Source organism: Scatophagus argus, chromosome 18, assembly GCF_020382885.2.
Source record: "Scatophagus argus isolate fScaArg1 chromosome 18, fScaArg1.pri, whole genome shotgun sequence".
Classification (NCBI taxonomy): domain Eukaryota; kingdom Metazoa; phylum Chordata; class Actinopteri; family Scatophagidae; genus Scatophagus; species Scatophagus argus.
This window is the reverse complement of record NC_058510.1, coordinates 20,693,016-20,700,353: the sequence shown is the minus strand read 5'-3', so window position 1 is coordinate 20,700,353 and position 7,338 is coordinate 20,693,016.

Below are 7,338 nucleotides of genomic sequence, written 5' to 3'. Positions count from 1 at the left end.
AGGTGTTTGTAAAACACACACAAAGCAAAATATCAATGCTCTAACAAACACAAGCTGTCTCTGTGCAAATTCATATCTCCATAATCATCTTTCATCTTTTCAGTTTTTGGCTAACACTGCACAATGAATGCACTAGCATTGATACTAACTACTAAGTATAATTTGCATTTTAACAACAGTACAGCTAAATATAATTTAAAAAATTTGTACATTCAGAACTGGTGCAGTTAGGAACACATTACAAAATATAACAAACTTTTAACATTTTATGTTACACTCAGCGGCCACATTTCTGTAAAAAAAAGGGAAACAAACTCTATTGCTGCTCCTTTTATCCTGGTACTTGAACTTAGACATTCGCTCTACATTCAAGTTACAATAATTATAGTGAGGTTCCAACACATACTAATCTGAAATACAGGAAATAATGCATAGATAGGGAAACGTGTTTGAGTCCTCCGCAATTATGAGGAGAAACTGCAAAACATACGTCCCTGAATCCAATCCGACAGTCTCACACTGCCACCTACTGTCAGATATCTGTTACGGGAAATGTTTTGGTTTACAGCGCATACTATTCATGTCAAATATAAAAAGACTTGTGGTTCATGACCAACTGCTCAAAACATGTCATGACTATAGGTATCAGGGTTACAGGGCAATAGTCCTTCATACAGGCTACAACTGGACTTACAGGTTAACTTTCTGGACCTTGTAACCTCACTACCTGGGTTCTATTTTAGGTCCCTTAATCTTTTGTTTTTGCACCAAGTAGTTCTTAATCACTCACATGACTTTTCCTACAACTACAGAGCACAGTTGAAAGAAAAAGAAGACAATAGTATCAATCCCATCAGTATGGAGTGGCACAGTGGTGTAGTTTGCATGTTCTCCACAGGTCTGTGTGGTTTAACCCAGCCACCCCGGCTTCTTCCCACACTCCAAAGACATGCAGGTTAGATTAACTGGTGTCTCTGAATGGCCAGCAGGTGTGAATGTGAGCGCCAGTGGTTTGTTTGTCTCTATATGTTACCTGAGATGAACTGACGTGTAACCTCCACTTGCCCAAAGTCAGCTGGAATAGGCTCCAGATCCCCGCAACAATGCACAGGACAAGCAGTGAAAGACAATGGATGGATAACCATGTCTTTTGAATGGTCTAAAAGACAGGTGGCAACACAAATCTCTCTATCAGGCTACCATTTTTTAATAGATGTATGCCCCACAATATGAACTGCTCTTCCCTCCACTGGATGTTAGACAGCTTCTCCAGTCTTCAGCCTAACTTCTTTATACCTTAATCTCTTTGTTCTAAATGTAGAGCTCAAAGTAAGGCATCATATTTGATTTAGTTTTATGCATTTGCATGATTCTTGCAATTGTTGGATCCCTATGTGAAATTCACTTATAGTAAGTAGATTTGGATAATAACAATGTTTGTCATGATCAACACAAAACAATCTAAAGACACTATCAGACCCTGCTTCACTCATTCATAGCATAGTCATTTTCATGATTTCATCATTATCCTGGTTCTCATCTTCAACACACCAGCACCGCTCCAATGGCACTAGGCTGGCACTCCCGTTTCCATAGCAACCTCTGAAGTGAAGTGGAGTGTTTTAGCTGCTCCAGTCTAAAGATAGAGCCCTTATAAACACACCAGTTGGGCAGCACAACAACAGTGATCATCTTCAACAAATACAGATGAATTGAGGCTCTGGCAGAGAATGGATGACACTGAATATTAAATGGCACACGCTGAGGTTCAACTTGAAAAACAAAAATCCTGTTTTTTCAGTTCTAGGTGTTCACCATGGGTTCTCAGGCAGATTCTGCATTCAACTGTCCAAATCATGATTTATTTACATTATAACTGATCATCAACTTCTAGTCCTACCTCATTCCAAAATCTGACACATGGAAAACAGTCAGTCAGAGTTGCAGCAATGTTTTATAATTGCAATCCTGTTATCCTTGCAACCTCAGGCACACTGACTACACAATGACAGGATTTTTTTTCTACAGGATATAAGCTTAAACTCACAGTATCCCTGTACTGCACTCACAGAAGTAAAACTAATATTAGTCTTGCTGAAGTTACTTTAATGGCATAGTCACAAATCAACAAACCATCCATCCATTTTCTATACCACTTATCCATCAGGGTCGCGGGGGAGCTGGAGCCTATCCCAGCTGACTACGGGTGAGAGGCAGGGTACACCCTGGACTGGTCACCAGTCAATCGCAGGTCTGACACACAACCACCTACCCACCCACTCTCACACTCACACCTAGGGGCAATGCAGAGGAGCCAATTAACCTAATGTGCATGTTTTTGGTATTGTGGGAGGAAGCCGGAGTACCTGGAAAAACCCACGCAGGCACAGGGAGAACATGCAAACTCCACATAGAAGGGCCCAGACCGGGATTCGAACCTGGAACCCTCTTGCTATGAGGCAACAGTGCCAACCGCTGCAGAAGTGCCACAAAAAAACCTTAATTCAACTACAAAGTCTTTTTTCAGGTGAAAGAACAGAATCTGGTTATCTAATAAAAAAAGGTCAAAATTGTCTGTCTACATCTAAACTTATAGTAATGTAACAAGAAATGGCTTGGATGCTTCAAATTGATTTTACTCACATTTAATGATTAATGATGAACAAATTATCACACTCATAATACTGTAAGCATTCAGTAAGACATAAGAGCACTATATTAAACAACAATGATTATGACTAACTTAAAACGCCCAGACCTGTGGACAAACAAGAAGAGATGACTTCCCCAACCAACTGCATGCCTCCCCTGCCACATGACCACACTACATTCTCCACCATGTCTCTAATGAATGTAAATGTATGGAGCATCATGTGCTGGCGTTGGTGGGCTTGATTTAAGACTGCCTGTCTCTCTGAAGAGGCCTTCATAACACATCCACAGCCTCCCACCCACTCACATTCTGTCCTGGAGAGGAATTATGTGTGCAGCCAGGAGCCACAACAAAGCAGAATGATAAACACAGTACAGGGGACAATCACAGGGGGTGGCCTGTAGTCATTTGGCATGAAAATATTGGATTGTTCTAAGGAGGATGCTTAGTAGTTCAAGAAAGAACAGTGGCTTAATATGTTTGTTTGAGAGGCCTGTTGATGTGAAGATTAAGTCTTGGCTATTTTACAGACCCACAGTATAATACATAGCATAACTGACAAGCAATCTATAAAAACAAATCCACCTATTTGCTTGCTTTGTAGCTTTTGACTTTATCACATGGTTCACATCAGCCTATTAAGTTTCACCTGTTGTCACGAAATAATAGATTTTCAAATTATCATCCACATGTGCTTAAAAATTAAGACTGAATGTTGATTCTGGAAAACAACTGTTGACAAAACTCAATGCAAGCTCCATTTACTTGTTGGAGCTTTTGACCTTTTTCATAATTCAATTCAATTAGCACCAATTCACAACAAAAGTTATCTCATGACACTTTCCAATTAGAGCAGGTCAAGACCAAACTCTTTAATTAAATTGTAATACAGAGAACCCAACATTCTCCCTTGAGCAAGCACTTGGCGACAGTGGCGAGGAAAAACTGCCTTTTAGAAGGCAGAAACCTCGGAGCAGACCCCGGCTCAAGATGGGCGGCCATCTGCCTTGACCGGTTGGAGCATAAGTAAGTAAGTTGAGTTCAAGCGCTCACTAACATTTTGGAAAAGCTCTGATAATTGCTTGACTGACCTCGTGATGGATTCAGATTAAAATGGTGGACAGCTGCATCAGCACAGAGAGAAAATCTAAAACATCACAGCTTGATCTGCAACAAGCACATGAATGTACAGTACTGTTCCACAGATCTACAAGTTGACATGAATAATACATACATTAATGTCTGATGGATTGTTTAGCTGGCCTCAGGCCTGTCACAGTTGTTAGCAACAGCATGTCTCACCTCACTGTCACCACATGTCCAGATCTATGATCATCCAAAAGCATCCACTGCACCCTCAGGTTAGTATTCTACACCCTCATTTGAAATTTGAACAATAAATGCCAAATGCAAGGCCAACCTGATCTCACAGAAATCTGTGACATACGCACGGATTGTTGAAACTGCATTACATGGTACCGACATGGAATGTGTCAAAATTACGTGCAGGCACCACGGAAAATCCCCGTAGATAGTCAATGCGGAGCTTTTTCGTGTGGGACAGAAATCAGCGGCAATAGAAAATATCAATGAGGGGATGGATCGTGGTAATTACACTGCTGCGTGAAACCCTTCTTCCTCAGCCAGACAATACGGAAAACAAAATTCTTCTAATTCTAGGAGAATTATTGAATGGGGTGAAAATCGAAATTACTCTGATCATGTTGAGAGCTGTAGATGTGGAAAAGGAGATTTGTTTAGCTCTGGTAGCACCGGTTCGGTGACCATTACGTCATATATGCAACTGCCAGGTGTATAGGCTTTCCATTTATGCCTTTATTTTCTATTTTCAAAACTGAATATGCGTAGAAAGCAGGGTTTCAAGCAGCAGTGTAATTACCACAATCCACCCCCTCATTGATATTTTCTATTCGCGCTGATTTCTGTGGTGCCCACACGAAAAAGCTCCGCATTGACTATCTATGGGGGATTGTTTTCCGTGGTGCCCGCACGTAATTTTACCACATTCCATGTTGATACCATGTAACACAGTGTCAACAATCCGTGCATTTCTGTGAGATCAGGTTGGCAAGGTAGAGGATTTGGGCGCACAGACGCATGTCCTTGTGAAGATGAAGGCGAAGGTGAATATGCAATATAAGGACAAAAGTATTACAACACTTGACCGTCACACGAAAAGAGACTTTGATGATGCTTCATTCTAAATACACAGACATTAATATGGAGTTGGTCCCCCCTTTGCATCTTTAACAGTTTCCACTCTCCCGGAAAGGCTTTCTACGAGGTTTTGGAGTGTTTCTGTGGGAATCCTTGCCCATTCATGCAATAAAGAATTTATAAGGCAGAGTTGCATTCCTGCACGCCTCTTTGTGCTTCCATTACAAGAGTTACCCACCCAAAATCCCATAGAGACTGTCTGTCTGTCTCCCGTGACTACCGAAATGAATTAAATCAAATACCACAAGAGTTATACATAAAAACTTGACACCAACACTTCCACAGCTACAACAAATATGAGAATTAAATGTGGACTGTTAAACATTACACTAGTAAATGAATATGAGATTATAGTATCGATTTTTACAGTCTAACTGAAAACTGACTTTTTCTCATTTTTCCCATTCCCATTTTTTCCCTTTTTTCCCAACTGACTTTTCCCGACACACCCATTCAAGTCCCATTCATTTGAATGCAGTGCATCACTTTGTATCTTAAATATAACGTACAACCCCTCAGTGACCTGTGAATTGTCTGGGAGAACATGTTGATGCTTTTGTGTCATTCTGGTCTAATAGCATAATTGAAGGAAACACTGTAGAATGGATCTGTAGAGATGGACAAAGAAAGATGGACAGAATGGATGGATGAGAGGGAAGAGCGGCAGATGGATGATCTGCTCTCCTGCAGCACATAGCAACAGGACAGCTGAACACACAGCTGTGTAACAAGCTGCTGCTGGCACCACCCAAGCTCCTAACTGCAGTTGTCGTGGTAAGAACAATTAATCAACAGTTCATTTTATATGGATATCTCTTCTTATTCCTGTCTACAACAGGACTGTGGGTCTGATGTTATTTAGTAGATATACTTTCACACTGTTTCAGGTAATTCAGTATCCCAGCTTAAATAAAAAAGCCTTTATAAAGTATATCCTCCTTTCTCCAAGCAGGATTTAGATTTGACAGCGAGCAGCCGTATCACTCCTTGAGCATCAGCACCAGGCACGTGCAGATAAGGGGGGCTACAGGGGCTCAGGCACCTGCCCTTTTCCTGATGGACATTCAAAGTGCCCTTTTGACAGGGCTGTTTTTTTTTTTTGTTTGTTTTTGTTTTATTATTATTATTATTATTATTATTATTATTTTAATAAATAAATGAGTTCCAACAGCTAAGTTCTCCACAATGTCTCCTAAATCATATGCGAAGTTATACATTTGGGGGGAAAAACGTTTTACACCTAAATACCTTGCGGCCACGATTCATGACGTCACATGGTCAGCGAACCCATCGAAAGCGTGTGCATGCGGCCATCAAGTGAGACGATGCAAGAAGGAGAGGCGCATGGTAAGGTCGCAGTGAATCACAGTGTTCATTCCTTTTCTGACCATTCATGTTGTATGATTCGTGAAAGGACAAGTTAATACATTGTTTAGGGCTGTTTTTTGCATTGGGTTGTGTAATGTAGAGCAACCTCATCGATTTAGTAATGTGGCAGCTTCGAATATTCTGGAAGATGAACCAGGCTCTACTACCATTTTATAGTAGCCCTGACTTAACCTTAAGTTAGTTGACTTAATTCATAAAGCAGTTGGAGTAGGCAAACCTTTTCTAAATCGCCATAACACGATAATCTGCACGCATGACAGTTGAATGAACCCGATTCCAAATTGTTCTGTTCCATTACGCACGTCCTTGTCTTTGTCACGAACATAGGATCACGTGAAACTGCGACACCAGCTTATCAACAGAGCTAGTTGGAACTTGGCTATGACAAGGCTAAAAAGTGGTTCTGAAAAATCACCAAGATACAATGCCCTGCTACTATACAGTCTATAGCTATCACCAGCTATTAGTAATACCCTGATTCATCTTGCACTGACAACAGGTTTTGCTCTGCTCATTCTTCTTCCAAGTGCATGGATATGAACATCCATAAAATATTCACCAGTAGCCCATATACAACTATTTTGCAAACAGTCAAAAAGCCCTATCCTGTCATCATTATTTAAATAGCATAATACATATTACTAAATTTCTAAAAAAAAAAAAAAGTCTAGCCCAAGATGTCTAGCTAATAAAGGAGAATTTCAAGTTAGTTTATAGTGTGTCTAGGTTTCTTATGCATTATATGTTGACCTATAAAACACATTGAATTCTGCAGTGGAAAGATGCCTCGTAAAGAGAGGAATAAAAAGCAGAGGGAGAAGGAGCTGCGGGAGGCAGCAAAAGGCAGTGGATCTTTGACCAGCTGGGTTACAAAGACAACCACAGGTTAGAAAACTCTTCACTTCAGAATGAACAAGAACCATCTGACATGTCTTGTTTCTAAAATCATATTATTGCATCAACAGATTATTGCAATATTATATTTATATTATTGCAACAGATTCAGTATAACATGTTAGCAGTATGCATTTATTAAAGTCAGATGTACCTTGTCAGTT